The following is a 14,658-nucleotide window of genomic DNA, read 5'->3' on the forward strand; positions in this document are numbered from 1 at the left end:
ATTGTAAATACTTGTTTTTCAAACCATTCCACCCTTCTTCCTGTCACTTAATAAGATAGATTTCGCTGTGTAGCTGAAATTGATAAGATAAAGAAAGTTCCATCAGAAGTGAAGTCGCCTTTCAGATAGTTTGGCAATCATCATATTTAGATGCTAATTTATTGTATTGCCAAGATTGTTGGCACTAGGTTTGGCAGGACTAGTATTTTATTTCTTCAGTGATTCGAGGGGCTTTTCTTTCTTCCTTGACACGATAGGCATTCTCTTTGCCTGTAGGAAGTCATTTTTACCATAGTATGTATTGATCTTTTGCTAGCTTGGGTTTTGGATCATTGTTTCCAGTAGTGATTTACACTTGTCATCTAACTCCTGTTTCAAATCCTCTTTCTATTTGGCGCACAGCCTAATGTGGTACCTAAGTCCTCCTCAGTCATCGACTTATCATCTTTTTTTACCTGCGATTTTACAGAAAACTGATATGTAAAATAAAAAATGTTACTTGTTTCACGTTAGCTCATAATTCTATCAGTCTTTTCTGGCCCTTTGGTTTTGTAGACCGTGGCATCCACTAGTTGATGTATAAAATACCACTCTACAGACCTTCTTGTGAGGGACTATTATATCATCATTCTTCAACTTAACATTTCTGGTAGTCTTTCTGATTCTTCTCTCTGAGATACCTCCTCCTATACACTATCAAATCTTTTATCTGTATATCGAGAGGACAGATTACAATGATTCAGTCTGCTACATTATGAAAATCTATATCAACCTCTGTGTTTAGCAGCATACAAAGCTACTCAACAGATATGTGGCATCTGTTTATTGTCAGGTTTCTTAACATTTCCTCTTCCATATTTCAATGCGTCGACAGGGATAGTAAGTGCTATATAAATACAATTACAATCAGGCGCGCAACGCCCATTGGGCTCAAAGGGCTTAAACCCCCCCCCGTCGTGTGTGTTAGCCCGGGCTGAGACAGCTTCCCGGGCTGGCGACCGTCTTATTGCAGCCGCACCAGAATAGTTCACAGGTCTTTAAAATACCATTTACTTGTTAACAAGGCTTTGTTGTGAGGCTTTGTTATTTTTCACCACTTCGTCTCCACTCTGCCATTTAATGGAAGAATTAGCCCCCACTGAAATCTTTTGTAGCTCCCCCCAAAATTTGGCTCTAGTTGCGCCTCTGATTACAATTCCACTTGTTTTGAAGAGGCCATGGGTCAGCACTCCACTCCAAGCAGTTTTATGCCCCTCTTGCTGTCGGGCTTACTCTGCTCCCGATCGTGTGTGTGTGAGGGGCAGCGCAACACAGGAACAAAAGAGGATGAACAGGACAGAAGAGCGCTTCGAGTTCTAGTCAATGCATGTGGGTATCCCGACCAGCCCCTCTCCACCTAACTGAATTCCATTTGGTTGCTGCAATGTTGTTTCATGTGCTTACACCTGAATTGTGCTCTTCACTGCTGAATTTCTCCCTACGCCGCGGGCTCCTTTATACACCTTGTAGTTTCAGTAGTACACCTGGGCCTTGCTATTCTTCCTCATTTCAGCAGTACCCCAATGCCTCGGTGCCTTCATATTCCTCCTGATGTCGGCAGTTATCCCAACGCTACAGAGGGCCTTCACATTCCTCCTGATTTTGGTAGTTCGTCCGATGTAGTAGGGGCCTTCATGATGTTTCCAGGAAAATAAGATAAAAGACATTGATTACTCACAAAGAAGTAACGCAGTAATATTTATTTAACTTTGCATGAATTAGGCTAGATACTTATCTGAAATAGTCTTCATGGTGTATGGAGATTCTGCTCCCTTGCTGGCATTGCTTGATGGCTATAAGTAAGACATATGCCAAATTAGTCTCCTGATACTAAAGGGGCTGAATTGTTTTCTTAGTACTTTAACCCTGCATATTTTTGTGTATATTTTTTTTTCCTTAATCTTTCTGGGGAATATATATATTTTTTTTATATGAATCAGTTGGGGGTTACTTGGATTCCACGCTGAACCTCTCTTAGGTTAGTTATACTATATACATCTTTGATGACTGTGTCTAGTTGTTCTAAATAGTAAGCACCTAATACATATCTCTTCCATATACATATATACCACTGGCTCTGCTGTCTGATACTTTTGTATCTAAGCGGAAGAGGGATTTTACTATTAGTAATCCCATAGCATTACATTAATTGGGCGTCAGTATTATTTCCCTGCGTTATGCCCATTGCAATACATATAACTTTATCTCCACTACTGGAATCGCATAAGGACCATCCAACAAGAATATCCATATCTGATGCTTGTTGGTGATGTGTCTTTCCTTCCCACTTCCTTGTTTTGTTTCCCCTCTTTCCCCACTTCTGAGGGGTTAGCTTTGACACTGTTGGAATGACATTGATGGGTGTGGGAAATTGGGACCATGCTTTAGATCTTGCATCTCGGTCTTCTGGAAACAACAGGTGAGAAATTACAGAAGGTAAAGCCCACGTTTTCTTTCTACCTGGGTGCGATGGAAGAATGTCAGATCACCTTAGCTGACGTAGCTCACATGATAGGGAATTTGCAGAAAGAAGCCCAATCTCTTACCCTCAGAGTAGATGCTTTGTAACAAGGCTCGCTTCCTGCAGCCTTTGCTGATTCTAATGTTTGGGCTGTTAGTAATTTATTCTCTTCAGTTCCCTCCTCTTCTAGTGTGGGTCATCCGGTCTTTCATGTAACCACTCCTTCCAAAATGCCCTGTAGCTCCTCATGAGCTATTTTTGAGGGACCACTTATATAAATCAACGCTAATTACATTTCATATGTAAGGCTACTTGCTTCCACATTGAACAAGCTAAAGTAGCATTTGTCTTGTCATACCGAGGAGGAATGGCTCCCTCTTGGTCTATACCATTAGTGGAGCGTAATGACCCCTTATTATTCAAATATACAGAGTTCAAAGATGAATTACACAAGTTGTTTGACAGGCATTCATTTATGCAATCTGTGGACACTGAACTTTTACATTTATAACAAGGGTCCAAAGATTTGATGACTTACATATCCAGTTTCAATAGATTGGTGGCTGAGGCATGGTGGCCTGAGGCCAAACAGAGTGCTCTATTTTATAAAGGGCTTAAAGATGAACTTAAAGACATACTGGCGCAAGTAGTAGATCTCTCAGAGTCCTGTAATGCTCTTATTGATCTGATAGTAAACTAGATCATCGATTACATGAGCGGGATGAGAGAAAGGGCATTTTGAACCCAGATTTGTTATGTATAAAGACAAGAAATCAGAAGTTAACAAAGGTCCAGAAGAACCAGAGCCTATACAAATAGGTAGTGTTTGGAGTCATCCGGCAAAAATAGATGGATGTAGTGTGTTGTGACACTCAAATAGGACACCTCTGAAAATCTGAAGCAAAAGACAGTTCAGCTCTTCCATCTCCATAACAGCCAGAGTTAAACTCAGCTGGCAAAGCTCATGCAAGAGAAATATCTACCTCAAGGTTTCAACCTCTGTACCTAATCATATTGAGTTAAAAAAAAAAAGAAAATATACGGAACATCAATCATTGGTTGAACTTAATGTAACCTCTCTGGAGCCTTCCATCAAAAGCAAACATCTCTGTTGCACAGTAAAGTTTCTAATGATGCCATACTGCCATACTACAGTGCAACACCTTGGCCTGCAAATAACCTCAAAAATAAGTAAATAAGAAGACAAGGGAACAATTCCTTTGTCCCCCCCTTTTACTTATGGGGGAGGCTGGACAAATTCCCCATCTCTCCACGTACTTACATTTTTTTTGATCCTCACATAGGTCCCACAGCACTTTTGCGAGACTCCATCCGCTCCCCCATGTGCTTCCACGACAGTCACTTTCAAAAACAATGCACTGTCCTTCCTGGTACTAGCTCAAAGGAAATCCCCAGATCCCTGTCTATAGTTCCTTCTTCCTTTGGGTAATTGCTGCTTTATATATGGCCCTACAGAGTTCAATTTTACTCCTATTTCGAGGCAATCGTTTTAACTGAGCTAAAAGTTTCCCATGTGCCCTAGTGCAGGTCTTGTTGAACCAGTGACAGGGCAACGAAGGACCCGGCTTTGCCTTAATTTAAAGTGCTGTATTAATGTAACTGCAAATCTTATTGTATGCAGTTAAAATACTGGAATCAGGTGCTTCTGCATCCAAGCAAGCCTGGATTTCAGAGGTGCAAGATATAACCAATTCCTTTAAAAACAACTCAGGGACAATTTCCTCCCATTTCAATCTGCTTTCCCGATCAGAGGTCTACACTTTATTCCCCAAATGATAATAAATTGCAACTTTTTCCACTATCCACTGAAAGCTGACAATCAGATGGTAGTGATCGCAATACAAATTCCAGTCCACAGAAAAGGTAGAGTTAGTGACAAAATATAAACCTGAAGATACGTAAATATAGTCAATGAAGGAACCATCTCTAGAACCCTGTCATTACACAAACTCTCCCACCTCAGGAGGTTAACCAGATTATATTTTGCAGATAAATCGTTTATCATTTTTCCCTGTGGGGTTTGCTGACGATGGACTTGGTCCTGAAGGTAATTCTCATCTTCAGAACTCCCCTCCTAATGCATGTGACAACTTTTATACGGGTGGAGATTAAAGTACTCCAATGGGAGTCCTGAAGGACCAATGATCAAACATCAAGTGGCAAAGCTTGGTATTTAGTCCCACTGGACACCTATGGGAACATATTGAGTTTCCACGCTGAGCCCCGCAGGAGTCCTGCAGGACCTAATGGGAAACAGGGTGGACACTTTCGATTGGGATCTGTTATAAACATTCATCTTTAGAATGTGAATACAAAGTGTCAATAAACACTTCTGTATATGGTGTAAACTTTGTGTTAAAGGAGCTTGGACATTTGCATCTCATTGATTGCACCAAAGAGAATACCTACCTACAAAGGGTCTGCTACAGGGAGAAGGGCGTTTATAGAAGGGAATTGCACCCATAATTCGGCTTGGAAATTTGGATGGAGTTGGCTCTCTGGCAAATCTGCTATGCAAAATGTGCATGGGAGAGGTTTGGTACCTAAGGGGGTTTGGGTGTGTGGACACAGTGCTTTGTCTGTGACATCTTCTGTACAAGGTGCAGGATATGAATAGTATATGCTTGCCACGCATATCAAGTCTTTTCCAACAAGAGTATGACTATGTATGCTGGGCTACCCTTCTGCCATTTATCTCAGCAAGTCTTGCCTCCCTGTCTGTGCGATGGGGTATCTATTCAATCAAACTTTCATATGTTTTTCTTCTGTAAGATTTACACAGTATATCGTAAAACAAACATGTTTCCCATGATAAGCACATACAAATTTAGGCTATGCCGACCAGGTTTATGCTTTTTAACAAATGCTTCATAACCACTATGTCTGTTACTGTGTCACAACCGTTTTATGTTTTTCACTATAAACTAGGAGATTACAATAGCAGTTAAGATCAATAGGTTTTAATGTATTTACGCCTGTTATTTGCTGTTTTATGGAATGTTTATATATTTTTTTAAATATTTATTAATGATATTTTATTACATGATATATTGTTTGTGTAAATTAGAAATTTTATGATCTATGTGCTTTTAGATCGAATAAAGGGCTAGGGGCCAGATATAGGTAAATCTCATTTACAGATTCATAAATACCGAATTTTACTGATTCGGTATTTATGAATCTGTAAATGAGATGTAGGTAAAAATTCGGTATTTTTTACCGAATCGGTAAGATTCGGTATTTACAAATTCGGTAAATACCGAATCGGTATTTGCTATTGAATCCTATGGGCCTTGAAGCCCATAGTATTCAATAGCAAATACCGATTCGGTATTTACGGAATCGGTAAAAATACCGAATTGCTAAGGGGGACAGGGTGTCACTTTGACACCCTGTTGCACCCTAGTAACTGGCGTTTGCGCCATGTGGCACACATACATGCCCTTAGGGCATGTCTGTGTGCCACATGGCACAGGTGTACATGCACAGATGTGCATGTACACAAGAATTCGTAATTTACCATGCAATTGTATTACATGGTAAATACCGAATTCTAAAGGCCCTGTAGCACTGTTAGAAGTGCTACCTACATCACAAAATACATTTTCGGTATTTTTACCGAATGGTAAATTTACAGAATCGGTAAAATTTACAGAATCGGTAAATTTACCTGATTCTGTAATTTTACCGATTCGGTAAAATTACCGATTCGGTAAAATTACCGAAAATGTACGTTTTTCTAGCCCCTACATCTCCATAGCCCTTTACCAGTCGGAAACGGCCGAAAATCGGTATTTTCGGACGTTTCCGACCGGTAAAGGGCTACCTACATCTGGCCCCAGATGTAGGTAATCCGATTTTACCGATTCTAAAATACCAAATTTTACCGAATCGGTATTTTAGAATCGGTAAATGGTGTGTAGAAAAAAAATCTGTAAAAAATACCGATTCGGTAAAATTCGGAATCTGTCAATCGGAAATTACCGAATCGGTATTTACCGATTCTGTATTTACCGAATCGGTATTCCCCATCCATTCCTATGGGCCAAAAGGCCCATAGGAATGAATAGGAAATACCGAATCCGTAAATACCGAATCAGTAAATACCGATTTGGTTAATACCGAATCGGAAAAAAACAAAAGTCAACCTTAAGTAGGCAGCCAATCAGGTGCTACCACCCTCCCCCTCCCTACTAGAAAGTGGCTACACAGGCAGCTGCAACTAATTAGAAGCTTCTGGAAAGGCAGTTGGAGCTGAGCTAAGTCCCTGAGCAGCAGAAAGGGTTTTGTGCACTTTTAAAACAGCAAAATGGCAAGCAGCAAAGAAAAAGAGCAGAATGAGATGAGGAGGAAACTCAAATTCAGCAGCATGGAACTGCAGGTCCTTGTTGAGGAGGTGGTGAAGGTGCACCACAAACTGTTTGGCAGGCAGTCCCTCACTGTGGCAGAATCTGCCAAAAGGAAACTCTGGCTGGACATACTGGACAAAGTTACTGCAGTTGGGGTGACAACCAGAGACATAGACGACCTGAAAAAGCGATTTTACGACCTCAGGAGCCAAACAAAAAATAAATTGGCTGAACACCACATGCAGGCATCAAAAACTGGCAGAGGCAAGAACCTAGCACCCCCCTTACTGACCTGGAGGAGATGGTGGCCTCAACCATTGAACCAGACAGCGTCTGAGGACTGGGAGAAGTAGACAGCTCAGCCAGATCTGCAAGCAAAAAAGGTAAGACAAATGCACAGCATGCCCCCCATACCATCATCTTTACCTGTACCCTTTGTGGGCAGGTGAACCCCAGTCCAGTACTGCTAGTACTACACAGGGGCAATGCATCATGGTATATGTAGTGTGGAAATGTCAGAACATGTCATACAGCACACCAACCACCTAGTTAGGGAAATGAATGCATAGAGAATAAAGCTAATGTGAGAAATATTTAATTGCAGTGACTGTTAAACAGTAGCGCTTAGCTAATGTACGCTCATATGTCCACAGGTGAAACGTCTCGCAGGCGTTCGCAGGAGACTGAAGGCACACCACAGGAGAGGGAGGAGAGTCGGGAGCCAGGTCCAACTACCCACAACGTACAACAGGACACAGGAGCCTCAAGTAGCCAGCCACCTGCACAAGACTCTGAAATGCCTCCAGAGTTGCAGGCGTCCCCTCGCAGATCTCAATCCCCTCTGTTGCTGTCATTCCCAGAAATGCCAGCATCACAGCATAACATAACACCTGCATCACAAACAAGCAGGAGGCATGTTGTGGCCCCAATCCTGGAAATGGAGTCAGCAGCAGCTGACATGGAGGGGGACGACACACACAACTTGCCTGTAGATGTCAGCCCTGGTACAAGGCACTCCAGTGCAGGGGTTGGCCATAGTGGTGCAAGAAGCCGCAGAGTCCAAGAAAGGCCAGCAGATGCATCTGTTGGGGGTCCAAGTGTGTTCCGTGGTCTGGAGGGGAGCATGGTGAGAATACAGAGGATGCAGGGAAGAGCCATCCAGGCATGCCGTAATAGGAAAACAGTGAGCAACCCAATAAACCCTTGAGGGCTTGGGTAATTGAATAGAAGGGTAAATGTGCCGTCAAGGGAATTTGTTTGAGTAATACTTAGTAATTTAAAACTGACTTAATAGGATTAACTAATACATCCAATGTGAACTTAATTCATCAACATTAATTGAACCAACAAAGAATATAACACATGAAACATGAAAGACGAACACAAAGGTGTATTGAAAAAAAGAATTTATCAAAAGTTCAATGGTCAGAGCTTTAGTATACAGGTGAAATTCATTCAGAGATATTTAGGTTTGTAGGTACAAAAACAAATTAATTGTGGAAAGACTCAACAAAACCTAAATACACCTATCTAAAATCAATATGAAATAAAACAAGAAATAGATGAGGTGAAAGTCGACGTTTCGGTCTCTTAAATGATGCTTTGTGAGACCATCTTCAGGACAGAAGTCATATGTGTACTGTATAAAAGACCAGCGTAATCTTGATCAGTTTGACGAAAGCCTTACATGCATCGAATAGCGCCTTTTGAGTGGAAGCGATTGGTTCTTTACCGCTCCTATTCTCTTAAGTAGAAAGAACTCCTCGGTAAATCCGGTAAATATGTGAATTTGAATTCGTCCGCAAGTCCTGAATGCTGCATTCTACTCCCGTTCTATGACCGATGTGCATAGAGACACGAGAGTGAATACTTCTTTGATTCCTCTTGTCCGCAACTCACGCTGTAATATTGGCGAGATTCTTCCTTTTTAAAAATAAGATTGTTGGATCGCCATAACGTTTGCCGGAAATCATATTGAAAACTCATTTGATAGCTTTCTACATCGATACGCTAGACTCCTGGGCGTTCGTCCTGATTTTCAGGACTTGCGGACGAATTCAAATTCACATATTTACCGGATTTACTGAGGAGTTCTTTCTACTTAAGAGAATAGGAGCGGTAAAGAACCAATCGCTTCCACTCAAAAGGCGCTATTCGATGCATGTAAGGCTTTCGTCAAACTGATCAAGATTACGCTGGTCTTTTATACAGTACACATATGACTTCTGTCCTGAAGATGGTCTCACAAAGCATCATTTAAGAGACCGAAACGTCGACTTTCACCTCATCTATTTCTTGTTTTATTTCATATTGATTTTAGATAGGTGTATTTAGGTTTTGTTGAGTCTTTCCACAATTAATTTGTTTTTGTACCTACAAACCTAAATATCTCTGAATGAATTTCACCTGTATACTAAAGCTCTGACCATTGAACTTTTGATAAATTCTTTTTTTCAATACACCTTTGTGTTCGTCTTTCATGTTTCATGTGTTATATTCTTTGTTGGTTCAATTAATGTTGATGAATTAAGTTCACATTGGATTTATTAGTTAATCCTATTAAGTCAGTTTTAAATTACTAAGTATTACTCAAACAAATTCCCTTGACGGCACATTTACCCTTCTATCCAGGCATGCCAACACCAAGTGAGGTCCCTGAACAATAACATAGGAGACATTGGAAAGGGCATCAGTGAGCTGGTACAAGTGAACAAAGAGATGGCAGCAAAGATGCGCAAAATTAGCCACTAGGTGCAGTTGCTATGCACCAAACTAGACACTGAATCTGATGCAAGGCGCAAGGAAAGGCAGCGCGCTCATGGCCAAAATAAAGCAATCAACCGCCTGGCCACTGCCACATCCCTGCTATACAGGAAAAGAAGTAACATGCAGGGGGTTATAACCCAAAACACCAATGAGGTCACTAGGGGCATGGGCAGGATGACCAGTGCTCTTGAGGCGCTATTAAATGCCCATACTGCACATACAGCTGCTCTGGATGTGCCTGTAAGTGAGGAGAGCACAAGCAGGAGCAGCATTGCAAGCTCCCATGTCCCAGAGACGAGGAGGAGCAGGCGCCACGCTGAGGCCACAGGCCAGCAGGGCAGTGAGCAAGGTGAGCAACATACAAGTGGCACTGGGAAGCGAGGACGTAAATGACTTTTACAGTTCATGGTGAAGTGAACCAGGACTGACATAATTGAAGTTGAATAATTTTTGTTGCACATTTCTGCTTTAAAAACCTACGTCATTACACAATTAAACTACATTGTGTGCATACTCCACCTGTCTGTGACTCTTTACTTACTTAAAAGTAGTTGCGTGTGATCTCTTCCCGTCTGTGTCTGCCATCAGTTGGTGTTGCAACTCCAGATGTGTGTGGTTCAGGCACTGCTTCCTCGTCGTCATGGTGCTCATAATCAGAGATTTCCACTTCTGTGCCCTTCTTGACCGCAAGGTTGTGCAGCATTGCACAGGCTGCAATCATCTTGCAGCAGGTGATTGGTGTGTACTGGCGGGCCCCTCCACTCTTATGGAGGCAGCAAAACCTGCTCTTCCGTATGCCAAAGGTGCGCTCCACAATGTTTCCATTTGTTTTGTGTGACCTGTTGTATCTTCTCTGACTTGGTGTAGTAGGGTTGAGGTAGGGAGTGAGGATGAAGGACCGGAGGGCATATGCACTGTCCCCTAATAGTAAGTAGAAAGAAACATTACTCACATGCACACACAGACATCCAACTGCAATACGTATCATTGGAGTTTCACACAGTGTGTTACCTAGCAAGTATCCTTTGCCGAATTCCCCCGCTGTCAGGCGTGCATAGATCCCACTGTTTTGGAAGATGTAGGAGTCGTGGGTAATCCTGGGGAATGGGCTACTATGTCAGTGATCATGTACTTGGATTCACAGATCACCTGTACATTTATGGTGTGGGTGGACTTTCGGTTCGGATAAATGTACTCTGTGGCAGCAGGTGGGCAAATTGGTATGTGGGTACCATCAACACAGCCAATTATGTTTGGGAAATGCGCCATCTGATAAAAGTCTGTCTTTGTCCTTAGCAGTTCTGCATGCGTTGCCGGGAAGCTGATGTAGTGATGCATTTTCTGCAGCATGGCGTCAAGGAATTTTTTTAAGAAATGGGACAGACAGCTCTGGGACACCCCACCTACCGCAGCTACCACACTCTGGTAACTCCCAGATGCAAGCAGGTGTAGGCTGCACAGCACCTGCACATGGGGTGGGATGGCGTGTGCCCTAGTGGTTGGATGGTCCAATAGTGGGTGGAGGTCCCTGATTAGGTCCAGGATAGTTTGGGGTGCCAGCCTGTACCTTTGAAGGATCTCTGGCTCAGTTAGCTGGAATATAGTGATACTCTGCCTGTACACCTGCTCCTCCCTCCTCCAGACCCTCTCTCCTTCTGCCTGTAGCCGTAGCCGCCTCGCAATGACATAGAATGCCGCCATTCTGGTGAAAATGTTGCATTTTGGGGCCTTTTTTATAGCCTGCACCTGGTTACCACCTGATTTCAATCAATGGTAAATACAGACTCTTAAATATCGAATTTCATGCAAATTCGGCATTTAAGAGGTTACCTACATCTCAGAATTCATTTTTACCATTTCTTATTTTCCGATTCGGTAAATTTACCGAATCGGTAACGTTTCGGATTCGGTAAAGTTACCGAATCGGTATATTTTCCGAATCGGTAATTTTTCCGATTCGGTAACTTTACCGATTCGGTATTTTTACCGATTCTGTATATTTACCGATTCGGTAAGGTTTCCGAATCGGTAACTTTACCGATCCGGTACATTTACCGATTCCGATGTTTTTGGGTCCCCTACATCCCAAATGCTCAATACCGGTCGGTAACGGCCGAAAATCGGTAAAATCGGCCGTTTCCGACCGGTATTGGGCTACCTACATCTGGCCCCTAGTGTTTTGACCAACTGACTGACTGTGTATGTGCATAGGTGGTCCCTTGCTCACAGTGAGTTGTCTGTCAAACTAAAACTCAGATATAAAGGAAACTGCACATAGTACCAGCAAATAACATATCATTTATATGAGGCATTAAACATTTACCCCTTTCTAGGACTGTAGACCAGTTTCCTAGGCAGCCTACCACATGGCACCAGTTCAAATGTTGACAAAGCATAGTCTGCTGCACATTACCTTTAACAAATTCCATTGACAGGACACTTGTTCTGCTAGACATTTTCCTCCAATTGCTAGTTATACCAAAATCTCAATGTGAGCTTTTTGAGGTTCGGCAAGGGGATATTCTGAGGGCATCTCCCATTCAAGTAAGTGATTATATCTCTGTATACCCTTATCAACATGTTTTATCTAAAACTCCTAACTTAAAATCAATTAGAGACCCAAACCAAGCATAGAAACTTCAAAATGGAAAAACTACAGCCAAAATGAAAAATTGCACTTTTAACAAGGGAGAGCCCGACCAAAGTGGCAGGCCACTTTAATCCAAAATCAACATGTCAACTAACGACAAATGGTCACGTCACCACACAATAGAGGCACCAGAGTCCCCTGCCCAACCATCAAGATAACCAATGTGGTAGAGCCATATTGGCTTTGGCAGTTTCTATTTCCTCTTGACAACGCACAGAGCATTTTGCTATTCATGTTGCAGAAGACCTTGGTTGAAACCATTTACTCTTATTGCTATGTAAGGGAGCGGCTCATAGATTCTTCTCTTTATCATGGAAGTAAAGCCTCATCAGACATTGTGTAATTGAGTTGGATAAGCTAACTGTACAGGCATTGAAGTAGCTGAGTGAATAATGTTTGGATATGTGAGTCTATGTGTTGTCTAAAAACCACTTTGCTGATTCCCTCATAGGTGCACCTTATTGTACGTGTGCAGTTTTCAATATTGTCAATTTTTTCACTCATTACCTGTTGGTGTTGTCTGATTCTGAGGAAGTATTCATCCTCTTTGCGCAGTCATACTGCCAAGCTTCTTCTACTTGATCAAGCAAGTGCTAAGCCCTTTGGAGAGAGTTGGCTGTGCCAGAAATGTCCACCTTAAATCATGTTTCGAGGACATTAAATAATTTCTAATTTCTTTAGAAAAGATTTGACTTTCTCCTTCAATGGCCAGGGCCTGGGTGTGTGTAGTTTCTTTTGATTGTGGTCTCTAGGAGGATTGGAGCTGGTCTGAGCTTGAAAGTAGACATGTTTTTGTGATAGTAACATTTCTTTGACAGGCACTGAAAAAGGTGTGTTTGTCCTATTGCTGTTGCTTAGCGCCTCTGCTCTGATTTTTGTCATTATGTCAAGGCAGGGCTCTAGGTGATAGATGCATGGTTGAACTTCCACGTAAATGAGTAATCATCTTTGACTTAAAGGGGACACGCTTTCTTAGTCCTCAGTTATGTCCGCATGATTTGAAGGCCCGGGTGCTGCTTATTTTGTATATTGGTCCTCATCGCAGAGGGGATCAGCTTAAGTTTTCCATTATACCCAGTGTAACTTACAGGCCCATAATAAAGTGCTATACGGGTTTTCCCGCGTGGAGGGAGTATCTATCCACAGATTATTTTCCCCTCACTTCCAGGCAGGAGACTGGAGGGGGCAGAGCATTACTTTCCTATGTAACACACATGCCAGAATCTCAGTGCACGGACGCGCACAGGCAGCAAGGCAAGTGTGGGTGTGTGTATAACTGCTCTAAAGGCCTTCTAAGAGTTTGTACCTATTTTTTTGAAAAAACAGCTTTCTTTTAAAACTTGTGCTCACCTACCTGTCCTCCTGATCACACCACAAACCGCACTGCTACCCGGTCCACCACGGGTTTTCCCGCTTGCATGGAGGGAGTATCCGGCCACAGATTATTTTTCCCTCACTTCCAGGCAGAAGACCAGAGGGGGCAGAGCCTCACTTTCCTATTTAACACACATGCCAGACTCTCCACGCAGCGGGCACGCCTGTGGCACGCCTGTGGCACGCGAAAGACGAACCAAAGGTAAGCCTGTCTGCGCCTGTCTGCGCCTGTCTGCGTCCGACTGGGGCCAAGGGCCACAACCCCTGCCCGTTCCCAGACTTATCTTAGGTCTTATAGCCCACACTCCCTCCACAACCTAAGAGGAACAACATCTGACAGCTGTCAACACTCCTAGAATGGTGCAGTTGAGCACATTAACTGTCCACACTGTGGGTTTAACTTTTGACCGGTCATTAAGACTTGCTGCCCCTGCAAATCATTGCATCCTATAGATTTTCCTGCTGGACTGCAGATCATTCCCTAAGCATGCCACTGAAATCGCCTTGTTATTGGAAGAATCTAATCCTGATGTTCTCTTCCTGACAGAAACTTGGCTTAATATTGAGTCCGAGCCAGTTCACACTCAAACTCTCCCTCACGGCTACCTCATACAATGAGAAGACAGCAAAAAGGGTAGAGGGGTAGGCTTAGCAATTGTTTTTCAAGACCATTATAACTGTCACATTTCCCCAGACCAGGTATCAGATTGCGAGAGTCTTTCCTTCTCCATTGATTTCTCCCCCACTATCACCTTCTCTGGGCTACTAATATACCAGCCACCCAGGGCCCTAGGTTAATTCCTCAATACCCTCCCGCTAACCATAGCGAATCTAGCTTGCTGGCCGTCTAATTTCACTGTATTAGGGGATCTTAATATTCACCTAGACAACACCTCTGATCACACCACAATTGAGCTGATCATGAGCCTCTCTGCACTTCAGCTAAAGCAGAAACTATTTGTACCCACCCATACTAAAGGCAACTTACTTGACCCCGT

The sequence above is a fragment of the Lissotriton helveticus genome, chromosome 9, assembly GCF_964261635.1.
Source record: "Lissotriton helveticus chromosome 9, aLisHel1.1, whole genome shotgun sequence".
Taxonomy (NCBI): Eukaryota; Metazoa; Chordata; class Amphibia; order Caudata; family Salamandridae; genus Lissotriton; species Lissotriton helveticus.